This window comes from Piliocolobus tephrosceles, chromosome 6 (assembly GCF_002776525.5).
Source record: "Piliocolobus tephrosceles isolate RC106 chromosome 6, ASM277652v3, whole genome shotgun sequence".
Lineage (NCBI taxonomy): Eukaryota > Metazoa > Chordata > Mammalia > Primates > Cercopithecidae > Piliocolobus > Piliocolobus tephrosceles.
Window position 1 is genome coordinate 121,685,525 of NC_045439.1, and position 26,182 is coordinate 121,711,706.

General features: G+C 38.6%; 1 pseudogene; it reads left to right on the forward strand.

Moving 5' to 3' along the window:
• Positions 1-11,421: 11,421 nt before the first annotated feature.
• On the forward strand, positions 11,422-11,515 carry LOC111552956 (annotated as a pseudogene).
• Positions 11,516-26,182: the final 14,667 nt, after the last annotated feature.

Here is a 26,182-nt window from a genome sequence, read left to right on the forward strand (position 1 = left end):
AAACCTTCTCTCTCAAATTTTCCCTCTCAATTTAACTCAGAAATCTGCTCAAGAATACTCCTGATGCAAGAAAATCACAAGACCACTCCCCACCATCACCACCCTTAGGAGGTGCAGGAGATCTGACCTTATCTGTATATCAGGAGGCCTCTAAGGGGACCTGGGAGCAGTCGCTAGGCAGATGGTGCAGGGAAGTTTCAAGGGGGCTTGGAATTCACCTTCACACATGGGATATATTGTTATACCAAAAGGAAGTTTAACTTTGATAAGGATTTTCTGTGTAGTAGTTAAGTCTGCACACTCTACAGCCATACTGCTTAGAACTCAATCCTGGTTCCACCATTGCCTAAATACACAGACTTGGCTTAACCTGGCTATCCCTCGGTTTCAGCTACAAAATAATCACAATATTAGCATAGCCTCCCAGGACTCCCATAGGTGAAGTGAATTTATATAAATCACTTAAAATATTACTAAATGCAGAATAGATGCTCAATAAATACCTGCTGGTTATTATCCCACGCCTCTTATTCATGCACTCCCACACACTCCACACACAGTCACACACACACAGTCTCAATTTAGCTATGAGATGAAAGTTAGGGTTAGAGGAAATGGAAAAGGGGGAAATGAAAAGATTCAGATGAGGCAGGGTAAGTTAACTTAGAAAACAGAAAACATAAAAGAAAGGTCATTTGTTATTTCTTTAGGTCACATTCCAGGTGAAATTGTTGCTGTCTTCTTTTTTCTCCTCCTCTTTTCTTGCTTAACCCTGAGAACATATCAAGATACTTTTAGGCGGACTATCTCTGATTAATGCTTATTCATTTTCTATTCTTGTGTAACAAACTACCACAAATTCATCAGCTTAATATAACACCTAATATCTCATAGTTCTGTAGGCCAAAAGTCTGGGCAGGCACAACTGAGTTCTCTGCCCAGATCACAGAGAGCCAAAATCAAGGTGTCAGCCAGGCTGAGCTTGCATCTGGAGGCTCTGGGGAAGAATTAGCTTCCAAACTCATTTGGGTTGTTGACGGGATTCCATCCCTTGCAGTTGTAGGACTGCAGACCCATTTTCTTGCTGCCCTTGGTAGATAACAGCTCTCGGCTCCTAGAGGCTACTCTCAGTCCTCAGCACAGGAACCCCAGGATCTTCAAGCCAGCTGGAGTACCTCAAATCCTTCTCAAATTTGGAACCTCTATGTATGACTTTCTCTGCTGCAACCAGCTGTGAACATCCTCTGATTTTGAAGGGCTCATATGATTAGATTGGACCCACCCAGACAACCCCCATTTTGCTGTACAATGTGACATAATCATTCTAGCCACAGATTCCAGCCTATTCACAGGTTCCAATCACACTCAGAGGGGAGGGATTATAGAAGGGTGAAGATCACTGGGGGTCATTTTAGGATTCTGCCTACCACAAATGCCATGAAGTTCAAGGTTGATAATTGAGAAAAATGAGCAGGAGGCAGTTCAGGGTCAGTTGAAGAGTTCAGTTTGGGATATCTCCCTCCTATGACATTAGACCTTCTCTGGATCAGGTTCAAGATTATCTCAAAGGCTCAGACACTAAGGGAGTGGACACTGATCCAATCAGAAGGCACAGAGGCCTTGATAGAAACAAGAGCAGGTGGACCTGTGGGCAGGCCAATGTTCACCTAGATTTGACCTGGGAGGTCAGGGGAGACCAGGATTTAGGGACCACAAGACATCAGTGGAAAGTCAGGTCATTCAGTGGACCCTGTAAGAAAAAGAGTATTTTATTCTCATGGGTTCCTCCAAGAAATATGAAGCCTGATTCAGCTTCCAGTGATAAGGAAAAGTCTAAACTAGCAGGAGGCAAAGAAGAGGGACTTAATAATGAGGGGGAAGACTGGGTTAGTGATCTGAGAGACTGTCAAGCGATTATTAAAGTTTAGGTCTTATCCTCCGTTGGAGGGACCCAAGGGAAAGATGGGTTCTCTCTTCCTTGAGAGCAGAACTAAAAGACAACAGGCCTCAGACACCTGACGGGGTGATCATTCACACTGGAGGCATCAGGTAATTTTTGTATTTATTATGACAAATTCAACAACAGATTTTAGCAAACTGCCCTTTTCTAACTCAGCCAGTATACTGTGATAATTTTCTGATAGATGGAAGTAAAAAATCTCAGAAAAAAAGGTGCCTTCTTCTAATTTGTATAATGGTACCATGTGGGCCAGCAGAGGCCCTGTGGCCCTCCTGCCCATGGAAACCTCTCGGACTGGAGCTCCACTTGTGTATGACAACCATTTGCCCCAACTCACCTCAACATTATATCTGTAGTAACCGCCTCTCATAAACTGTGCCCTCTGCAGAAAGCATAACATTAGAATGAGGATCTCCACTCTGCAGCAGGAGACCACAAAGGAATAGAAGGTCTATTTCACCCTAGAAGCCACCACAGATGTGACTGGACCCAATCAGAGCCACCTCAGATTAGACCTCCTCAAATTCTCAACAAAGTTGGCCTGGGTTCCCTGTCAACTTCCTATGCACAGAAGCTGCCAAAGTGAGGCCAGCCCCACCTTGGGGGATTTCAACTGATAGAATGTCAGGAAACTAGAGAAGGGAGTAGTAAGGAAGTGAGGCTAACTTCCCAGAACAGTCTCTGTAACTGCATTCCCTTTTACCCTTCAGCGTGACTATTTTGTGCTATATTTACTGCCACCCTTTCTCTTTTCCTGTAGAAAAGCATTCTATGTAATGTGCTCCTTATATAAACACAGTGATACCTGCTTTCCTCCATTCAGCTGTCATCCTCTACAGGCTTGAAATTGGTAGAAAATAGCATCTAGACTTCTATTTAAAGCTCCCAGCCTGGGTCATCATTAACTGTCTCTTATATGAAAGTACCGGTGTGCCCCAAGTACCCATTATACCAACTTTTAAGAATACAGGGAGATGTTTTCCTCTTCAATCACAGTCTCTGGTAACAATGGTTCAAATGCAAATCAAAAAGACCTCAGATTGAAATAACACATACAAGATTAAGGATTCACTCATAAGTGGCATTTGAGCATAGTAGTTACAAGCATGGACTCCACAGCCATGCTGTGTTTGATACCCAGCTCTGCCTCTAGCTCTGAGACACTGTGCTAGATATTTACACACCTCTGCTCTGGTTTTCTCATAATGGTACCCACTCAAGAGCTTGTTTTAAGAATTAAAAGGGTTAATACACACAAAGCACTGTGAAAAAAGCCAGGCCCCTGCTAACACCCGATAAATGTTAGCTATGTTACCATTTACTATTTTGTCTTTTATTCTTATAAAGACTTTTCTGGACTTTTACTCATTTGGGGAATAATTTTTAAAAAGTCAAGATATAAAATAAAGGTTTTTTTTCTTCATTAGTTAGTACCCCACCCTGGGTTTCTGATCTCTCCACAGACAGACAGGCTGTCCATCCCTCAGTCTGAAGGTTAAGTCGCTTGGGTTTCCCCTCTCTAGATTCTGACCACTGTCTGTACACTGTCTGCCCTAGTGGCAAAAATGTCTTCCTGACCTTTTTGCAGGATTAGGTCTGCCCTTTAGTGCTGCATCTGAGAGTCCTGTCCCCTTTGAGAGGGGTTTGTAGTGAAATGATCCTAAGCCCTTCTCTTTCCTGGAACCTCATAATGCCTCAGCGTTGCAAGCATAGACCCAGAAACAAACAGCTTCTACCACCTAGAACATTTATGGGCTCAGAATCCAAAGGTTAAATGGCATACCTCCTGCCTTTAAAATGTTTATAGTCTAAAGGAGATGTACTATCTGCCAGTAAGTTATGACAATGCAGTCCTAAGTCATCATAAGTTGTATAATGAAGTTAGAAAGACATAGAAGTATAGTGGAAACCCCTCCTAAACATCATGGGCATGAAGGGAGGCTCCTAGAGGTGGTACTGTTCGAACAGAGATTTGACCAAAGGGAAACACACTCAAGGCACTCCGAGTGTGCCAAACAGCCCATGTAAATGCAGCTTGGAAAGTCGAAACTGGGCATTTCCTGATAACTTCAAGTAATTCTGTATTGTTCTGTTACCAAATGGAAGGGTTAGTGATTCGGACAAGACTGAGCTGGTTGAGGTCTTCCCACACCCCAACCGCACTCTCCCTTTTGGCATTTAAGAAACTTAGGTTTTATCTGATATGAAATTTGAAAATATTAAACAGCTTTTAGAAGTAAGTCTCATTAACCAGATTTTAAAATGAAAATCTCATTCTGGAAACTCTGTGAAGCAACTCTATGATATCAATTTTCATCTGGTAAATCATTATAAATATTATTTCCCAATCCAGAGTTGTTTTTGCACTTCATGATACCTTTGGTTGAACAGTAGATTTACATTTTCAAAGACTTCAATGTATTGATTTCTCCCAATTACCTTGGAATTCCACATATTGATGGAAAATAGAAGAAATTAATTTTGAGCATAATTTATCATTATTTCTCAGAACACTCCAGAAACTCTAGACATGTGAGCCTCAAGATTATTTCTTTGACAGGCAAGAGAACACTTTTCATCATCAGCTGTATGTTTGCATTACTGGCCGTCTTTCCTGATCCCTATATAATATCATATTAGCCTATCATACTCTCTGATAATTTTTTCCTTCAGATTACTTGCTGCCATTTATAATCATATAAGTAAGTTCTCATTGGTTAATTATGTCTCACTCCTCAAGATTAGAAACTAAATCTGTTAGTGTTCACCATATGATTCCTAGCGCTGTGACAGTAACACTTACAGGGTAAGTACTTATTACATCTTTTTTTAATGAAAGAATTTCCCAGAGTTGAGACATTCTGTCTTCATCTGTATTATGCAAAAACCCTGTGCTAGGGACTGATTCTCCAATGTTGCTATAATTTGGCTCTCCCCTATATCAGCTCACAGCAACAGAAAGATTCATAATCTGCAAGAAATATATCTCCAGCTTTGATCGAAGGCCCACCGTGAACTCTTTATGAGGTTCCAGCTGTGGCTACAATGACTATAAAAAGTCAACGACTCTTTCTGCACAGCGAACCCTAGAAGGATGATTTGTGGTTACAGCAGTTAATTGCAAATTTGTGGTTATTGAGTAATCACAATACGTTCTCAGCCCTAACTCATTCCCTCAATATTTTTCTTTTTTCTGTGAGATTTCTTCAAGGTATTATCTTGTTTTTATCAAATTTAGGGCACTGAAAATGTTGCCAAGGTTTTTTATCATGACTGACTCAGGCCACATTGGAATGTCTACCATCCATCTGAAAGCCATAGCACAGAGGGTTTTCACACATGGATTCCACCCACCATGCTCCTGGTGTCTGCCTGTTGCAGGTTTCCCCAAGTGTATCATTTGTGCCCTCCTCCCTTCCATCTGGTCAGAGTTCAGGTTAGAAGTAAGATGCCAGAGGCAAACATTGAGGTGGGGCATCGGGCATGTAGTGTGCAATCGTTTTATAATAAAGAAACCTTTTTTTTTTTTTTTGAGATGGAGTCTCACTCTGTCACCCAGACTGGAGTACAGTGGCACGATCTCGACTCACTGCAACCTCTGCCTCCTGGGTTCAAGAAATTCTCTGCCTCAGCCTCCTGAATAGCTGAGATTACAGGCGCCCACCACCATGCCCAGCTAATATTTTTGTATTTTTAGTAGACAGGGTTTCACCATCTTGGCCAGGTTGGTCTTGAACTCCTGACCTCATGATCCACCCAACTCAGCCTCCCAAAGTGCTGGGATTACAGGTGTAAGCCACCACACCTGGCTAAGAAATCTTTATAATAAATAAAAAAAAACTGGCATGGAAGTCACAAAATAGACTTAGTGGCATTCCTAAAGATGAAAATCTATTCTTTATATAAAAAGGCAACACTGAGGATACACAATTAGTCCTCGCTTTTAGAATGTCATGTTCCTAGAAAGGAGCCTTAATGGTGGAAGGTAGAGGTATGTGGGAAGGGGCCTGAACATCACTCAATTTAAAAGTAACCATTAAAACAGACAAAGGGGATGAGATCAAATGTCAGAAATCAAATAATCTGTGGAGAGACATAAAAAGTTGCATGGATATGTTGCATAAACTGAGAAAAATGCAAAAATTCACTTGCAGATAATTAATTCATTCTAAGTTTCCTCCAAGCCTGATTCACTGGAGATCCCAAGAAGCTACTGGAAAGTCACTCTTTTATTCTATCACTTATCCTTCAACAGTCTTCTGAGTATCTTCTAAGTAACTTACAAACTATCAGTTTCTCACTACCTCTCTCCTTATGACTCCATACTCATCCCATGCCTTAACATCCACATCTTGTGTATTTTGCATCATTTCCTATCATCTGCATCATTCCCTGGCAACGTAAAAGCTCTCCATTGTCCCGAAGGCTGTCATTGAGCACACCATAGTACACATTCGATTATTCTTTAGCTGTTGTTGCCATCACTGTCTGGTTGGATAACCACATAAGTGTAATACAAGAATAATGAAGTATATGGAAGTGTGAAAGAAAAGACAGTCTCTGGAGGCCAGCAGTTTCTTCTGGAGGACTGAGCCACAACTCTTCCTTTGTCACTAAATTATTTGCCAATGTAGACATCTCATTTTCCCAATGAGATGCTTTGCTTGTAGAAGACATGTGTGAGTCCATTCTCACATTGCTATGAAGAATACCCAACACTGGGTAATTTATAAAGAAAAGAAATTTAATTGACTCACAGTTCCGCATGGCTGAGAAGGCCTCAGGAAACTTACAAGGTACACAGAGCCAAACCATATCAAAGCACAAGATAGTCTTCCTTCCCACTTGGGCTGAGAATCTCAGAATGTTCTTTATAAGGTTGCAATGCTGGCTTTACTCTACCAATGGGAAGTATTTAGGTGAAATTCCTGGTCAGTCTCCCAGAAACGTATTGTAAAAGGGAAAAAGAAAAGACCCTCCATCACAAACCTTGGTTAAATAGAGGGGAGAAATATTTAAAGAGTTCCAGGAGATAAAATACTTTTTCTTTCTCTTTCAGAGATAAAGTCTCGCTATGTTGTGCAATGGCTATTCACAGGCATGATCATAGTACACTACAGCCTCAAACACCCAGGCTCAAGCAATCCTCCTGTCTCAGCTTCTTGAACAGCTGGTATTATATGACATACCACCTCACTCAGCTGAGAAAAAAAAAATTAATGGCATGATGTCCAAGGAAATTATCTTGTTTTAATTTATGAGAAGATTCTCTCTTACCTTTAACTTCCAGCCTGAGACAAAGGAAGAAGTATCAAAAACTGTACTTTCCCACTTTGTCCTATCCGGACTCCTATAAAAGCAGAGCCTGAATCAAGGATAAAAATGATAACAATTTGTTTGGGAGGTACAAATTCAGTGCAATGATAGTGAGGAAAAAGAATGAATCAAGTAAAGATGCAATGCAATTTGGTGTTACAGTACCATAGCTGCCCATTACTTCACAACAAGCTGCTAAGAGACAAGGCAAGTTGCTTAACAAGCTCAGACATTCAGCATGTGGGACCTACTTCTCTAGAACAATTTCAAGGAGTGTCACAGGAAAGAATAGCATTCAGTGTCTGAAACAAAAAGCTAAATTTATTGCCCACTTCGCAAGGGAGAACAATACTTGTAAAATAGTGCCTCTGAACAAAGCAAGAACTAATCTTATACAGGATTTGGGAAATGTGAAATCTAGAAATTAGTGGGCTCTCAGAAGTGGGCTTTAGAGTATTTTCCACTATGTAAGTACGGACACTGGAATGAGGTTGTAGCTGATTGGTTCAGCTACATCTCTCCCTTCAGCTACCACTCAGGAAGCCAGGTTTCATGCCTCATAGTATGCTGTTTCATCCAAGTCCACACATGGAGCAGCAACCTGGTGTAGATGGAGCACCAACTGAGAGGAAGAAAAAAGAAAGAAATAGTACTGCTTGTTTAGTCATAGAACATTAAGTTAGCAGATGACTTAGCCTCGCCCTGGACTGTGAAGACTAAGGCACAAACCTTTCTTGATGAGGGGACCAAAGTGGGGATTATCTATAGGGAATAATATCCCAGAATTACTAGGTATCTCAGTTCCTCTTCTTTCTCAGTTTTCCTTCAAAAATGAATGGAACTCTTGACCCCAAACTACTACCCCCATACTGCCCTCCATAAACATCTGATTCTGATTTTACCTAAAACATGAAGAAGCCAAAGCCTTTTCACTGTGCAACTCATGGAAGACCATTACAATGATCCCTCTTGCCAGGGATTTACCACACCTGGATCCACTACCTAACAGTAATTTGCAGGTATGCCCTATCAGGGAAGGAGTAGAGCTTGGTTTCCGTGCCCTGGTGATCTCCCCTGAACAAGGGAACCCCAGGTCTCCAAACACCAGAACACATGTCAGAGTAGAGCATCTGGTCCAGGGAGCTGGGATTAAAAGTAGGAAAAGACCTGCTAGTGCTCTAATTCTCCCCATCTCTGATCTAGCTCTGCTTCTCTCTTTAGTCTATTCACATCCTCTCTCTTTAATCTCGAAAGATTTCCCTAACAGCATCCCACTGGGGACCACTTCCAAATTCAAGCCTGCTCAAGGAAGAGAGCTGGTAGCAGAATACCAGAATCACAGACTTATGTGAAAAGCAACCTGGAGAGAAGGACTTTCATGCATTCTTGTAGGAAAGATGGAAACCTTGGTCTTCTTACTAGAGGAAGGATGGATTAAATGGCTTCTGTAGGTTTTACAAATATTGTTTATTAGGGTAAGGAAATTTTTTCCATTTTTGTTTACTAAAAGGGTATTTTTGTTATGAGGAGATGTTAAATTTTATCAAAAGCTCTTATGTTTATTGAACTGATTTTAGGATTGTTCTCTTAAATATGTGTGGCAAATTATGTTAATTGATCTAAGGTTAAATGAGATCTGCATTCTTAGATCTGCAAACCTAACTTGCTCATGATGTATCAACATTTTGCATATTGGTGGACTAATTTTGAGAGTTAATACTTTGTGTAGAGCTTTGATTCAGTGAATCATGAATGAGATTGACCTTTACATTTCCTTCCTTATTCTGTTCTTTGTATCAAGGTGGTGCCAACCTTATAAACTGAGATGGTTAGTGTTCCTTTCCTTTATCTCTTTGGAAAAGTTTTCAGAATAATAAAAATCTTTCTTTCTTCAGTTTCAGTAGAAATTAACAGTAAAGTCATCTAGGTCAGTTCTCTATGTAGAAAAATTTTTGACTACTGGCACAATTTCTTTGATTGTTCTAGTATTACTCAACTCTGCAAATTCTTTTTAAATCCATGTTAGGTGATGATATTTCTATTTTGCCTAAAATTTCAAATTTATTAGCACAAATGTTTTTATAATATTCTTGGCTTATCTTTTAATGGTCCACAGCATTTGTAAAAGTACTCTATTCTGAGTTCCTGATATTAAACACTTGCGCCTTCTCTGTTTTTTGTTAGTTTCTCCAAAGGTTTGTTAACTTTATTAGTCTTTTCAAATAGTTAATCGCTGCTGTATTAAATCTCTCTATTGTATGTTTGCCTGTTATTTTATTAACTTCTCTTGTCTCTTATTATTTCTTCCTCCTACTTCATTGAGTTTATCTCACTTATTAATCTCTAACTCCCTGAGATAAGTGATCAGTTCAATAATTTCAGTTTGTTGTGATTTAAGAGTTTTAAGACTAAAAAATATCCTCTACCTGCTATTGCTGCATTCCACAATGTTAATAAGTGCTATTATTGTTATTATTCAGTTCTAAACTTTTCATTTTTAATAAATTTTATTTGGACTTATGCATTATTTAAAAGTTTATTTCTCTTGTTCTAATATTGTTGAGTTTTTTACAGTTATTTTATTGATTTCTTGTTTGATTATGTTGTGACTAGACAATATTTGAAAAAAAAATACATCTTTGAAATTTCTCAAGAGTTGCTTTACAGCCCAGTAAGTGATTGATTTTGGCAAAGTTTTTTGCAAACTTACAAAAATATATATTCTGCAGTGGGTGGGCACAGTGTTATAGAACTCAGGTTTAGTTTATTAAATGACCTGTTTAAATCATCTTTATTGTGCCAATTCCTGAAATACTGATGGATTTATTTATTCTTGGAGTTCTTTCAATTTTTATTTGTCAATTTTATCTGGTATTAATGCACCTATGATGGCTTTCTTTTGGTTACTATAAATATAGCAAACATGCTTCCTTTCTTTCACTTTCAGTTTTTAAAAATCGGTTGCACTGCACACATATTTATGTTTTGTTTTTATAACTTGTCTGATATTCTTTGACTCTTAACTCGAGCATCTAGAATGTTTACATTTAATATAGCTATTAATATATTTGGTGTTTGTTTTTTTGTTTGTTTGGTTTTGTTTTTTTGAGAAAGGGTCTTGCTCTGTCACCCAGGTAGGGTGCAGTAGCATGATCATAGCTCACTGCAACCTTAAATTCCTGAGCTTAAGTAATCCTCCCATCTCAGTCCCCCTACTAAATAGGACTACAGACATGTGTCACTCTGCCTGGCTAATTTTTTGTTGTTATTGTTTGTTTGTTTGTTTGTTTGTTTGTTTTTTGTAGAGACAGAGTCTTGCTACGTCGCCAAGCTGGTCTCAAACTCCTGGCCACAAGTGATCCTCCCACCTCAGCCTCCCCAAGAGCTAGGATTACGTCTGTAAGCCACCACACCAAGCCTGGTATATTTGCTTTTAAATCTACACTTAATTTATACTTCATATCTGCCTCAACTATTCTATTGGGGATGAGGTGGTTGTTGTTGTTTTAAGACTTTTTAGAGTAGATTTAGGTTCACAGAAAAATTGAGAGGATGATGCACAGATTTCTCATATACCCGCTCACTCCACACACACATAGCCTCCCCCATTATCAATATTCTCCTTCTGAGTAATACGTTTGCTACAATTGATGAGCCTACATTGGCAGAACATAATCACTCAAAATCCATAGTTTACATTAGGGTTTACTCCTGGTGTTATACATTCTATGAGTTTGCACAAATGTACAATGATGTGCATTCATCATTAATAGTATCATACAGAACAGTTTCAATGCTGTAAAAGTCCTCTGTGATCCAACTATTTATCTCTCCGCACTCACAACCCCTGCAACCACTGAACATTTTATAGTTTCCATACTTTCGCCTTTTCCAGAATGTCATATAGTTGGAATAATACAGTATGTGGGCTTTTCAGATTGGCTTTTTTCATGTAATGATATGCATTTAAAGTCCTCCATGACTCTTAATGGCTTGATAATTTATTATTTTTTCTTTCTCTCTTTCATTCTCTTCTCTCTTGCCTTTTCTCGGACTGTTACTTTTTACCTTTCCTTTCCTCCCTTCCACTAATATGAAAGTCATACACCCTGTTTATATTAATTTAGTGGTTACATAAAAATACAGTGCCCACTTCAGCAGTACATATACTAAAATTGGAACAATAAATGGCACCTGCACAATGTTGACATGCAAACTCATGAAGTGTTTCATATTTTTAAGGGTCTTTTGAAATAACCCAGTCAGGCAAAATTAAAGTTAAAATGAATGAAAAAAAAAAACCCATGTGATATATAGGATACCATTAAGTGAAAAAATATTTGCATTGTGGGAATTAGACAAGAGATGGCAAAATATGTAGAAATATATTAAATGAAATAATAGCTGAAACTTCCTAAGTCTTAGAAGAAATATACACATCCAAATACATGAAACTCAAGATTCCCAAATATATTCAATCCAAACATATATGTTTGAGGCAAATTATTAAACTTTCAAAAGTCAAAATCAAAGAGAGAATTCTAAAAATAGCAAGGGGAAATCATCAAGTCATGTATAAGGGAATCCCCATCAGTCTAACAGTGTATTTTTCAGCAGAAACCTTACAGGCCAGGAGAAAATAGGATGATATATTCAAAGTACTGAAGAAAAGAAAAAAAAATTCCATCAAGAGTACCATACCCCCCACTACTGGGTATATACCCAAAGGATTATAAATTATTCTACTACAAAGACACATGCACACGTATGTTTATTGGGGCACTATTCACAATAGCAAAGACTTGGAATCAACCCAAATGTCCATCAGTGACAGACTGGATTAAGAAAATGTGGCACATATACACCATGGAATACTATGCAGCCATAGAAAAGGATGAGTTTGCGTCCTTTGTAGGGACATGGATGCAGCTGGAAACCATCATTCTTAGCAAACTATCACAAGAAGAGAAAACCAAACACCGCATGTTCTCACTCATAGGTGGGAACTGAACAATGAGTTCACTTGGACTCGGGAAGGGGAACATCACACACTGGGGACTATCATGGGGAGGGGGGAGGGGGGAGGGATTGCACTGGGGAGTTATACCTGATATAAATGATGAATTGATGGGTGCTGACGAGTTGATGGGTGCAGCACACCAACATGGCACAGGTATACATATGTAACAAACCTGCACGTTATGCACATGTACCCTAGAACTTAAAGTATAATAAAAATTAAAAAAATAAAAATAATAAAAATAAAAATAAAAAAAAAAAGAGTACCATACCCAGAAAAGCCAAAATGAAGGAGAAATAAAATCTTTCCCAGACAAATACAAACTGGGAAAATTTGTCACCACTAGACTGGCTCTACAAGAAATGCTCAAGGGAGGCCCATATCTGGAAACAAAAGAATAATATATACCAAAATGAAAACACGTGAAAGTGCAAAAGTCACTAATAGAGCAGATACACAAAAGAGAAAGAGAAAGGAATAAAATGTTATGTCTATAGGAGACCACCAAACTGCAAATATAAATAATTAGAGAGTAATAAAAGAACAAAGGATATACAAAACAATCAGAAGACAATTTTTTAAAGATCAAAGTAAGTTCTCATCTATCAATAACAACCTTGAATGTAAATGTTTTAAATTCCCTCAATTAAAGTATATAGACTAGCTGAACAGATTTTAAAAAGAGATCTAGGCTGGGCACAATGGCTCACACCGTAATCCCAGCACTTTGAGAGGCCGTGGCAGGCGGATCACATGAGGTCAGGAGTTCGACACCAGCCTGGCCAACATGGCAAAACCCTGTCTCTATTAAAAATACGAAAATTAGCCAGGCATGGTGGTACGCAGCTGTAATCCCAGCTATTCGGGTGGCTGAGGTATGAGAATCCCTTGAACTCAGGAGGCGGAGGTTGCAGTGATCCAACATTACACCACTGCACTTCAGCCTGGGTGACAGAGTAAGACTCTGTCTCAAAAGGAAAAAAAAAAAAAAAACGAGAGGGAGAGAGAGAGAGATCTTATTCTATACTGCCTACAAGAAACTCATCACCAGTGTTGTGTTGTTTTCATTGTAAAGATCCTTCATCTCCTTGCTTAAATTTATACCAAGTTGTTTGTTGTTGTTGTTGTTGTTGCTGTTTTGTTTGTTTGTTTTTTGGATAACTATTATAAATGGGTTGCTTTCTTGATTCCTTTTTCAGCTATTTTGTTATTGGTGTATAGAAACACTAGTGATTTTTCTATGTTGATTTCATAGCCTGCAACTTTACTGAATTTGTTTCTCCATTCTAGCAGGTTTTTGGTGGAGTCTTTAGGTTCTTTAATATATTCGATCATGTCATCTGCAAAGAGGGACAATTTGTCTTTCTCTTTTCCAACTTGGATGTCTCTTATTTTCTTCTCTTTCCTGATTGCTCTGGCTAGGATTTACAGTACTATCTTAAATAAGAGTTTTGAAAGTGATATCTTTATCTTGTTACAGTTCTTAGAGAATATCTTCAGTATGATATCAGCTATGTGTTTGTCGTATACAGCCTTTATTGTGTTAAGCTATGTTTCTTCTATGCCTAATTTGTTGACGGTTTTTATCAGAAAGGAATGTGAATTTTATCAATGCCTTTTCTGTATCTGTTGAGATTATCATATGGTTTTTGTCCCCCATTCTGTTGATGTGATATATCACATTTATTTCTTTGTGCATGTTGGACTATCTTTGCATTACAGGGATAAATCCCACTTGATCATGGTGCATTATCTTTTTGATGTGATGTTAGATTCAATTTTCCAGTATTTGTGAGGAGTCTTGTATTTATGTTCATCAGTTATTGACCTATAGTTTTCTTTTTCACTTGTGACCTTGCCTCATTTTTGTATCAGGATAAGCTAGCCTCATAGAATAAATTAGAAAGAATTTAGTCTTCTTCAATGTTTTGGAATAGTTTGAGAAGCATTTGTGTTATTTCTTCTTTAAAAGAAAAATCAACCGAAGTGTTCACCAATGGATGGATGGATAAACTGTTGTATATATACACAATGGGATATTATTTCATCCACAAACAAGAGTAAAATCCTATCATTTGCAGCAGCATGGATGAGCCTAGAAGACATTATGTTAAGTGAAATAAGCCAGGCACAGAAAGACAAATGTTGCATGTTCCCACTTATATGTGGGAGCTAAAAACTTTGATCTCATGAAGGCAGAGAGTAAAATGGTGATTACCAGAGGCTGCGATAAAGAGAGGTTGGTTAATCCCATAGAAATACAGTAAAATATTAGGAATAATTTCTACTGTGTGAGCACAATAGAGTGACTATAGTTATCAATAATTTATTTTATATTTCAAAATAACTAGAAGGAAAGATGGGGAATGTTGTCAAAACAAAGAAGTGATAAATGTTTGAGGTGATTATAGTGATCAATTATCCTAATTTGATCATTATATATTGTATGCATGGATCAAAATATTACATGTACTCCATAAATATATATAATTATTATGTATCAATAAACAAACCAGATGCACAGGCCAGTGGAACAGAATAGAGAACCCCAAATTAAATATATGAATTTAGAGCCAACTGATTTTCAGCAAAGGCACCAAGAACATATATTGAGAAAAGGACATCCTCTTCAACAAATGATGCTGGGAAATCTGGATATCCATATGCAGAAGAATGAAACTAGACCCCTATCTCTCACCATACACAAAAATTAAAGGAAAGTGGATTAAAGACTTAAATGAGAGACCAAAAACTACAAAACTACGAGAACGATACATAGCAAAATCTCTTCAGGGCGTTGGTCTAGTCAAAGACTTTATGGGTAGGACTTCAAAAGCATGAGCAATAAAAAAATAGACAATGGGACTATATCAAACTACAAAGCTTTTACACAGCAAAGAAAACAATCAAGAGAGAAAAAGCAACCTACAGAATGGAAGAAAATATTTGCAAACTATGCATCCAATAAGAAACAAATGTCCAGTATATACAGGGAACTCAATAGCAAAAAAAACTAGTAATTTGATATTTTAAATGTGCAAGGTATCTGAATAGATGTTTTCCACTATAAAAGACATACAAGTGGCCAATAAATGTATTTTAAAATGCTCAGCATCACTAGCCATCAGGGAAACGCAAATCAAAACCACGATGAGACGTCATCTCACCTCACTTGGAATGGCTATTATCAAAAAGACAAAAAATAAATGCTGGCAAAGACAAGGGAAAAGGACACTTTTACACACTGTTAGTGGGAATGTAAATTAGTACAACCATTAGGCAAAACAGTATGGAGTTTCTAAATAAAACTAAAAATAGAACTACTATAAGATCTAGCAATCCCACTACTGGGTATGTATCCAAAGGAAAGGAAATCAGTATATCATAGGGATACCTGTACGCTCAAGTTCATCACAGCACTATTTTCTTTCTTGCTTGCTTGCTTTCTTGCTTTTCTTGCTTTCTTGCTTTCTTGCTTGCTTTCTTGCTTTCTCCTTCTTTCCTTCCTTTATTTTTAAATTTCAGTAGCTTTAAGGGTACAAGTGGTTTTTGGTTACATGGATGAATTGTATAGCAATGAAGTCAGATTTTAGTGTACCGGTCACTCAAGCAATCTCAAGTAATGTACTTTGTACCCAATATATAGTTTTTTAATCTGTCACTCACCTGCCATCCTCCCTTCCCTTCCTCTGTCCATTGTACCACTCTTTATGCCTTTGTGTACCCATAGTTAAACTCTCACTTGTAAGTGAAAATAGATGGTATTTGGCTTTCCATTCGTAAGTTACTTCACTTGGAAAAATGGCCTCCAATTCCATCCAAGTTGCTGCAAAAGACATTATTTCATTCCTTTTATGGATGAGTGGTATTTCATAGTGTATATACACCACATTTTATTTATCCACTCATGGTCCGATGGGCACTTAGGTTGGTTCTATGTTTCTGCAATTGTGAATAGTGCTGCAATAATCATATGTGTGCATGTGTCTTTTTTATATAATGACTTCTTTTCCTTTGGGTAGATGCCCAGTAGTGGGATTGCTAAGTCAAATGGTAGAACTGCTTTTAGTTCTTTGAGGAATCTTCACACTGTTTTCCATAGAGTGTACTCATTTACCTTGCCACCAGCAGTGTATAAGCATTCCCCTTTCATCACATCCATGCCAACATATGTTATATTTTGACATTTTAATAATGGCAATTCAAGCTGGGGTAAGGTGGTATCAAGTTGTGGTTTTAACTTGCATTTCCTTCATGGTTAGTGATGTTGAGAATTTTTTCATATGTTTATTGGTCATTCGTATATCTTCTTTAGAGAAATGTCTGTTCATGTCATTTGCCCACTTTTTGGTAGGATTATTTGTTTTTTTCTTGCTGGTTTGTTTGAATTCCTTGTAGATTCTGGATATTAGTCCTTTGTCAGATGCATAGTTTGCAAACATTTTCTCCCATCCTGTTCACTGTAATGATTATTTCTTTTGCTGTGTGGAGGCTTTTTACTTTAATTAGATTCCATTTCTTTATATTTGTTTTTGTTACATTTGTTTTTGGGGTCTTAGTCATAAATTATTTGCCTAGGCCAATGTCCTGAAGAGTTTTTCCTAGGTTTTCTTCTAGAATTTTTATGATTTCAAGTATTAGGTTTAAGTCTGTATCCCATGTTCAGTTGATTTTTGTATATGGTCAGAGATAGGGATCCAGTCTCATTTTTCTACATGTGGTTAGCCAGTTTTCCCAGCACCATTTATTGAATAGGGTGTCCTTTTCCCAATTCATGTTTTTGTGTGGTTTCTCGAAGATAAGTTGATTGTAAGTATTTGGCTTTATTTCTGGATTCTGTATGTGGTCCCATTGCTCTACGTACCTACTTTTATACCAGTACGCTGCTGTTTTGGTTACTATATCCTTGTAGTATAACATGAAATCAGGTAATATGATGCTTCCAGACTTGTTCTCTTTGCTTAGGATTGTTTCGGCTATTCAGGCTCTTTTTTGGTTTCATATGAATTTTAATTTTTTTGCTAATTTTATGAAAAACAATATTGGTATTTTGATAGGAATTGCATCGTATCTGTAGATTGCCTTGGGCAGTATGGTCATTTTAATGATATCGATTCTTCCAATTCATGAGCATAAGATGTATTTCCATTTGCTTGTGTCATCTATGATTTCCTTCAGCAGTGTTCTATACTTCTCCTCATGGAGATATTTCACATCCTTGGTTAGATATATTCCTAGATAGTCGTGGTTTTTTTTTTTCTTGCAGGCATCATAAAAGGAATTAAGTTCTTCATTTGATTCTCAACTTTGTCATTGTCGGTGTATAGCAGTGCTACTCATTTGTGTGCATTGATTTTGCAACCTGAGACTTTTTGAATTCATTTACCAAACCTAGGAGTCTTTTGTAGGAATTTTTGGGGTTTTCTAGGCATACAGTAATACCATTGGCAAACACAGATAGTTTGACTTCCTCTTTTCCAATTTGGATATCCTTTTATTTCTTTCTTTTGCCACATTGCTCTGGCTGGGACTTCCAGTACTATGTTGAATAGAAGTGGTGAAAGTGGGCATCCTTGTCTTCTTCCAGTTCTTAGGGGGAATGCTTTCAAATTTTTCCAATTCAATATGAAGATGGCTGTGGGTATGCCATATATGGCTTTTATTATTTTGAAGTGTGTTCCTTTTATGCCTAGATTGTTGAGAGTTTTATCATAAAGCAATGCTGTGTTTTATCAAACTCTTTATCTGTGTTGATTGAAATGATCGTGTAGTTTTTGTATTTGATTATGTTTATGTGATGAATCACATTTATTGACTTGAGTATGTTGAACCATTCCTACATCCCTGGGATGAAAGTCACTTGATCATAATGAATTATCTTTTTTATTTTCTGTTGGATTTAGTTTGCTAATATTTTGTTGAGAATTTTTACATCTATGTTAATCAGGGATATTGGTCTGTAGTTTTCTTTTTTGTTGTTATGTCCTTTCCTGGCTTTGGTATCAGGGTGATACCAGCTTCACAGAATAATTTGAGGTGATTCCCTCTTATCAATCTTTTGGAATAATTTCGGTAGGACTGGTACCAATTTTTCTTTAAATGGCTGGTAGAATTCAGCTGTGAATCCATCTGGCTCTGAGTTTTTTGTTGTTGTTGTTGTTGTTGGCAATTTTTTTATTACTCATTCAATTTCACCACTTGTCATTGGTCTGTTCAGAATTTCTGTTTCTTCCTGATTCAAGCTAGGAGGATTGTATGTTTCCAGATATTTATCTATTTCCTCTAGACGTATACATAGAGGTGTTCATAGCAATCTCAAATGATCTTTTCTATTTCTGCGGTGTTGGTTGTAATGTCTCCATTTTCATTTCAAATTGAGCTTATTTGAATCTTCACTCTTCTTTTCTTGGTTAGTCTAGCTAATGATCTATCAGTTTTGTTTATCTTTGCAGAGAACCAACTTTTGTTTCATTGACCTTTTGTATGAATTTTTGGTTTCAGTTTCATTTGGTTCTGCTCTGATCTTTGCTATTTATTTTCTTCTGCTACCTTTGGGTTTGATTTTTTCTTGTTTCTCTAGTTCCTTGAAGTGTAACATTATGTTGTCAGTTTGCTATCTTTCACACTTTTTGATAAAAGCGTTTAGTGCTATAACTTTCTTCTTAGCACTGCTTTTGCTGTATCCCACAGATTTTGATGAGTTCTGTCACATTATCATGCATTTCAAATAATTTTTTAATTTCCATTTTGAATTTATTGTTAACCCCAAAATTATTCAGGAGCAGATTGTTTAATCTCCATGCATTTGTATAGTTTTGAGGGTTCCTTTTTGGAATTGATTTCTAGTTTTTATTCCAATGTGCTCTGAGAAGATACGTGATATGATTTTGATGGTTATTAATTTGTTGAGGCATATTTTGTGGCCTATCATATGGTCTATCTTGGAGGATGTTCCATGTGCTGATGAGAAGAATGTATATTCTGTAGCTCCTGGGGAAAACGTTCTGTAAATATCTGTTAGGTCCATTTGTTCTAGAGTGCAACTTAAGTCCAGTGTTTTTTGGTTGACTTTCTGTCTTGGCGTTCTGTCTAGTGCTATCAGCAGAGTGTTGAAGTCCTCCACTATTATTGTGTTGCTCTTACATCTTTTCTTGGGTGTAGTAGCAATTGTTTTATGAATGTGGGAGCTCTAGAGTTAGGTGCATATATATTTAAGATTGTAATATCTTCTTGTTGGATTGATCCTTTTATCATTATATAACGTTCTTTGTCTTTTTTTTTTTTTTTACTGTTGTTTAAAACTCTTTTATTTGATATAAGAAAGGTTACTCCTGCTCAGTTTTTTTTTGTTTGTTTGTTTTGTTTTGTTTTGTTTTGTTTTGTTTTGCTTGAGATGGAGTCTCGCTCTGTCACCTAGGCTGGATGAAGTACAGTGGTGTGATCTCGGCTCACTGCAAGCTCCACCTCCCGGGTTCACGTCATTCTCCTGCCTCAGCCTCCCAAGTAGCTGGGACTACAGGCACCCACCACCACGCCCAGCTAATTTTTTGTATTTTTAGTAGAGATGGAGTTTCACCATGTTAGCCAGGATGGTCTCGATCTCCTGACCTCATGATCCGCCCATCTCGGCCTCCCAAAGTGCTGAGATTACAGGCGTGAGCCACCATGCCCGGCCTACTCCTGCTCAGTTTTGATTTTCATTTGCATGGAATATCTTTTTCCACCCATTTGCTTTGAGTCTAGAAGAATCCTTATGTGTTAGATGTATCTCTAGAAGACAGAAGATATTTGCTTTGTAATTTTTTTATCCATTATGCCAATCTGTATCTTTTAAGTAGAGCATTTATACCCTTTACATTCAGTGTTAGTATTGAGATGTGAAGTACTGTCCTCATCATCATATTGATTGTTACCTTGTTACTTTGTTTTCTTCATGGTGTTACTGTTTTTTGTTTTTTACTTTAAGTTCTGAGATACACATCCAGAACATGCAGATTTGTTACATAGGTATACATGTGCCATGGTGGTTTGCTGCACCCATCAACCCGTCATCTACATTAGGTATTTGTCCTAATGCTAACCCTCCCCTACATCCCCACCCACTGACAGGCCATGGTGTGTGATGTTCCCCTCCCTGTGTCCATGTATTGTCATTGTTCAACTCCCACTTATGTGTGAGAACATGTGGTATTTGGTTTTGTGTTCCTGTGTTAGTTTGCTAAAAATGATGGTTTCCAGCTTCATCCATGTTCTTGCAAAGGACATGAATTCATCCTTTTTATGGCTGCATGGTATTCCATGGTGTATATGTGCCACATTTTCTTTATCCCATCTATCACTGATGGGCATTTGGATTGATTCCAAGTCTTTGCTATTGTGAATAGTGCTGCAATAAACATACATGTGCATGTGTCTTTACAGTACAATGATTTATAATCCTTTGGGTATATATCCAGTAATGGGATTGCTGGGTCAAATGGTATTTCTGGTTCTAGATCCTTGAGGAATCGCCACACTGTCTTCTGCAATGGTTGAACTAATTTACACTCCCACCAACAGTGTAAAAGCATTCCTCTTTCTCCACATCCTCTCCAGCATCTGTTGTTTCCTGACTTTTTGATGATCACCATTCTAACTGGCATGAAATGGCATCTCATTGTGCCTTTGATTTGCATTTTCCTAATGACCGGGGATGATGAGTGTTTTTTTCATATGTTTATTGGCCACTTAAATGTCTTCTTTTGAGAAGTGTCTGTTCATATCCTTTGCCCACTTTTTGATGGGGTTGTTTTTTTCTTGTAAATTTGTTGAAGTTCCTTATAGATTCTGGATATTAGCCCTTTGTCAGATGGATAGATAGCAAAAATTTTCTCCCATTCTGTAGGTTGCCTGTTCACTCTAATGATATTTAATAAATGATATTGGGAAAACTGGCTAGCCATATGCAGAAAACTGAAACTGGACCCCTTCCTTACACTTTATATAAAAATTAACTCAAGATGGATTAAAGACTTAAACATAAGACCTAAAACCATAAAATCCCTAGAAGAAAACCTAGGCAATACCATTTAGGACATAGGCATGGGCAAAAACTTCATGACTACAACACCAAAAGCAATGGCAACAAAAGCTAAAATTGACAACTTTGATCTAATTAAACTAAAGAGCTTCTTCACGGCAAAAGAAACTATCATCAGCATGAACAGGTGTTATTGTTTTATAGGCCCTGTGAATTTTATACTTTCAAAAGGTTCTGTTCTGATGCATATCAACCTTTTGTTTCAAGATTTAGAATTCCTTTTAGCATTGCTTTTAGGGCTGGCCTGGTAGTAACAAATTCCCTTAGCATTTGGTTGTCTAAAAAATATTGTATTTTTCCTTTATTTATAAAACATAATTTTGCTGGATACAAAACTCTTGGCTGACAGTTATTCTGTTTAAGGAGGCTAAAGATAGGACCCAGTCCCTTCTAGTTTGTAAGGTTTCTGCTGAAAAGTCTGATGGGTTTTCCTGTATAGGTTACCTGATGCCTTTGTCTCACTGCTCTTAAAAATATTTCCTTCCCATTAAATTTAGATAGCCTGATGACTATATGCCTTTGTAATGTCCTTTTTGCAATAAATCTCCCAGAAGTTCTTTGGATTTCTTGGATTTGGATGACTAAATCTCTAGCAAGGCCATGGAGGTTTTCCTCAATTATTTCTTCGAATAAGTTTCCCGAACTTTTTGCATTTTCTTCTCCCTCAGGAACACCAGTAATTCTTAGGTTTTGCCATTTTACATAATCCCATATTTATTGTAGATTTTGTTCATTTCTTTGAAATTTTTTTATTTATTTTTGTCTGATTAGGTTAATTTAAAAGCCTTGACTTTTAAATTTTTCTTCTCCCTGGTTTAGTCTATTATTAAAACATTCCACCGCATTTCGTAATTCTCTAAATATATTTTTCATTTCCAGAAGTTCCTACTGGTTTTTCCTTAAAATATCTACCTCTTTAGAAAATTTTTCACTCATATTCTAAATTGTTATTTTCATTTCTTTATGTTGGTTTTCACCTTTCTCTTGTATCTCCCTGAGTAACTTAATAACCTTTTGAATTCTTTAGTATTTCAAAGAATTTTTTTTTTTTTTTTTTTGAGATGGAGTCTCACTCTGTCACCCAGGCTGGAGTGCAGTGGTGTGATCTCAGTTCACTGCAACCCCTGCCTCCCAGGTTCAAGCAGTCCTCCTGCCTCAGCCTCCTAAGTAGCTGGGACTAGAGGTGCACGCCACCATACCCAGCTAATTTTTCTTTCTGTCTTTCTTTCTTTTTTTTTTTTTTTTTTCTTGTATTTTTAGTAGAGATGGAATCTCACCATGTTGGCCAGGCTAGTGGTATTTCAAAGATTTCATCTTGGTTTGGATCCATTGCTGGAGAGTTGCTGTGATCTTTTGAAGTTGTTATAGAGCCCTGTTTTGTCACATTGTCAGAATTATTTTTCTGTTTTCTTCTCTTTTGGGTAGACTATTTCTTCTAATTATTTTTGAATTTATTTCTGGCTCACTTTTTATTTGACTGTGTTTTTTGATGTTGTTTGTTTCTTTTTTTCCCCTTGAGGATGTGACTTTAATGTTTATAAGTTATTGTAACCTAATTTGGCTCTGGGTGCTTTCAGGGGTGAAGATTCTGTATGAGCTCCTTGGTTATAGAGACTCTTTGTATGATGGCTTCCTCAGATGCTGGTTACAGTAGCAGTGTGCTTGGTGTGTGAGCAAGTTTACTGTCTCCTCTGAAGTTGGAATGGCAGAGATCTCTTGAAGCTTATCTCATTCCCCAGTGGTGTTCACTCATTTACTTATTTATTTAGTTATCCAGCATTTTATTCACTAGGTTGAACAGTTCAGGCTTCAGGCCAGTAGGAGGTGGCCACAGGCAAAAAATGGCTGTGGCTGAAGCTGGTCGGTAAATGCAATAACCAATGGTGGGCAAAAGTACCAGCCTTCACAGAGGTGGCTAGGGGAGTGCTCAGTGAAACTCACTGAGGTCTTTTCAGGTGGAAGGGAGGGACCCACCTCAGATCCCCTGACAGGACAGCAGGAAAGCAATCTGTCTCCCAGTCACATTCCTGACCCAGTGTTCTAGCTATTCAGATCGGACAGGTACCTCTTCTTTTTTTTCACTTTTAAGTTAAGGGGTAGATGTACAGGATGTGCAAATTTGTTACATAGGTAAACATGTGTCAGGGGGGTTGGTTGTAAAGATTATTTCATCACCAAGGTATTAAGCCTAGTATCCACCAGTTATTTTTCTAGCTTCTCTCCCTCCTCCCACCCTCTACCCTCTGAAAGGCCCCAGTGCATGTTGTTCCCCTCTGTGTGTCTGTGTGTTCTCATCATTTAGCTCGCACTCATAAGTGAGAACAAGCAGTATTTGGTTTTCTGTTCCTGCATTAGTTTGCTAAGGATAATGGCCTCCAGCTCCATCCATGTCCCTGTAAAGGACATGATCTCATTGTTTCTGTGACTGTGTACCATTCCATGGTGTATATATACCACACTTTCTTTATCCAATCTATCACTGACAGGCATTTGGGCTGATCCTGTCTTTTCTATTGTAAATAGTGCTGCAATAAGCATAAACATGCCTGTGTCTTTATAATGGAACAATTTATATTCCTTTGGGTATATACCTAGTAATGGATGAAGTGGTAGTTCTGACTTTAGGTCTTTGAGAAGTTGCCATACTGTCTTCCACAATGGTTCAACTAATTTACACTCCACCAAAAGTGTGAAGGCATTCCTTTTTCTCCACAACCTCACTAGCATCTGTTATTTTTGACTTTTAGTAATAGCCATTCTGACTAGTGTGAAGTGGTATCTCATTGTGGTTTTGATTTGCATTTCTCTGATGATCAGTGATGCTGAGCTTTTATTCATGTGACTGTTGGCAGCATGTATGTCCTTCTTTGAGAAGTGTCTGTTTATATCTTTGCCTACTTTGTAATGGGGTGTTTTAGGGGTTGTGTGTTTTTGTTTTTGTTTTTGTTTTGTAAATTTATTTAAGTTCCTTACAGATACTGGATGTTAGACCTTCAGACAGACACATCTTTTCAGCTGCAAGAATGTAGAGATGAATTGTGACTCCACCTCTCATACAAGCCTGAGCCTGGAGGGCCCTTGTCCCATGGGAATGCAGTCACCTGAAGTGTTCCAGAAAGGCTATCCACAGGTGCACCCATGCCGAGTTCCTTTGTGAGAAACCCCAGCTGTGTCAGCAGTGGTGCATGAAGGGGAGAAGTTCTCTTCTACAAGACCCTTCGCAAGCACCAGGGCTGCCTGACTGCTGTGGTAGAGCCACAGACTTTCCCCACTGAGCCCAGCACTGCACCTGTGCCTCTGCTTAAAGAAACTTCCCACACGTGTAGAGTTCTGAGACTCAAGGCCTGCAGTCTGAATTCCTTTGCCCCACAGGATGCTCCCTTGATGTGGTGCACTCCTGCTTGCCCTAGAAGTAGAAGTTCCTGAATGCCAGACTACTATGATTGCTGCTGCTGCTCTGGATCTGGCCACCCAATGGGGCTGCTACATTCCAGGCTGGTGCTAGGGAATGTCTGCAAAGGATTCATTGATGTGACTTATCCTCAAGTCTCCCAGCAGTGGGTACCAGCACCAAGTCTGATGGGGCTGGCAGAGGAGTAATGTAAACTCTGTGAGATTCTTTGGTTACAAATAGCCTTAGTGTGTTGGCTTTCTCTAATTTCAGTTGTAGTAGTAATGATCTGGTCACATGAACAGACTCAAGACCTCCTGGTTAGCCAGAGTGATGCAGGCAATGGTGGTAGCTGTAGTCATGCAAAAGTTTTCTCCTTCCCGGTGTTGTGTTATTCTGCCTACAGATGTTGTAATGGACTATGTTGATTGGCCTATAGCCAGGAGGAGCAGTTGGTGCAAAAGAGCACTGACTGCAGTAGTAGTGGTGGAATTTGTGCTTGACTTATGTGACCAGAGGAGGTACTCTGATGTATCAAGCAATGGGCAGGTCCACAAAGCTCCCAGAAGTTTCTGTCCTTTGTGTTAAGCTACCAGGGTGGGTAAAAAGGCAAACCGGGTCGGTGCTGAGTCAGGCAAGTTCACTCTCTGGCTATCCACATGCAGGTGCAATCAGTGGCCCCCGTGGGGATCAGAGGGCAGTTCTCTGGATGCTGGGGTAATGTTCTAGGGAGGAGTGCAGTTGCCCCTGCTACACAGAAGAGCCCACACAGGAAGTGGGGAGTACAGGTGGCAGTAAGCCCCACTCAGCTCCTATGCACTTGGCAAGACAGGTCCCAGACCCACAGTGTTCCACTAGCAGTGGCTAGCTAGGTTGCAAGCAGGCTGCGCTCAGGGCTCAAAACTATCCAGGCCATAAGCCTTCTCTGGCTGCCAAGACAAAACTGCTCAGGCCATGCCCCTCCTGGTCTGCTAGCAAATCAGGGGCACCCAGCTCCTACACCTGTGGGCACAGCACACTTCCCACTTGCCCCTCAGTTCTGGTCAAGAAGGTTCATCCCTGCTAGAGATTATAATGTGAATCTCAGTTGGGAGCTTCTCACTTCTCTCAGCCCGTGACCACCAGCTGAGCTAACTGGCAGACTTCTGCATGGTCCTCTGTGAGGTAGGATCAGGAATGGCTTCCCTCTGTCCCCAGTAGAGTCTGGGAGTACAAGCAAAACACATCATGAAGCTGCTCCTTCTCCTATACTCCCCTCAGCTCATTAAGTCAGCTCCAGCACTGATTAAGGTCTTCCCCATGGCCTGGATTGCCAGGTTCCCCAGTGGGAGTGCATATCCCAGAGGCAGTTTCTCTTCCTTTCACAGTCTGAGGACTCAGAGTTTTCTGCCTGGCTCATAGTGTAAGCTGCAGTTT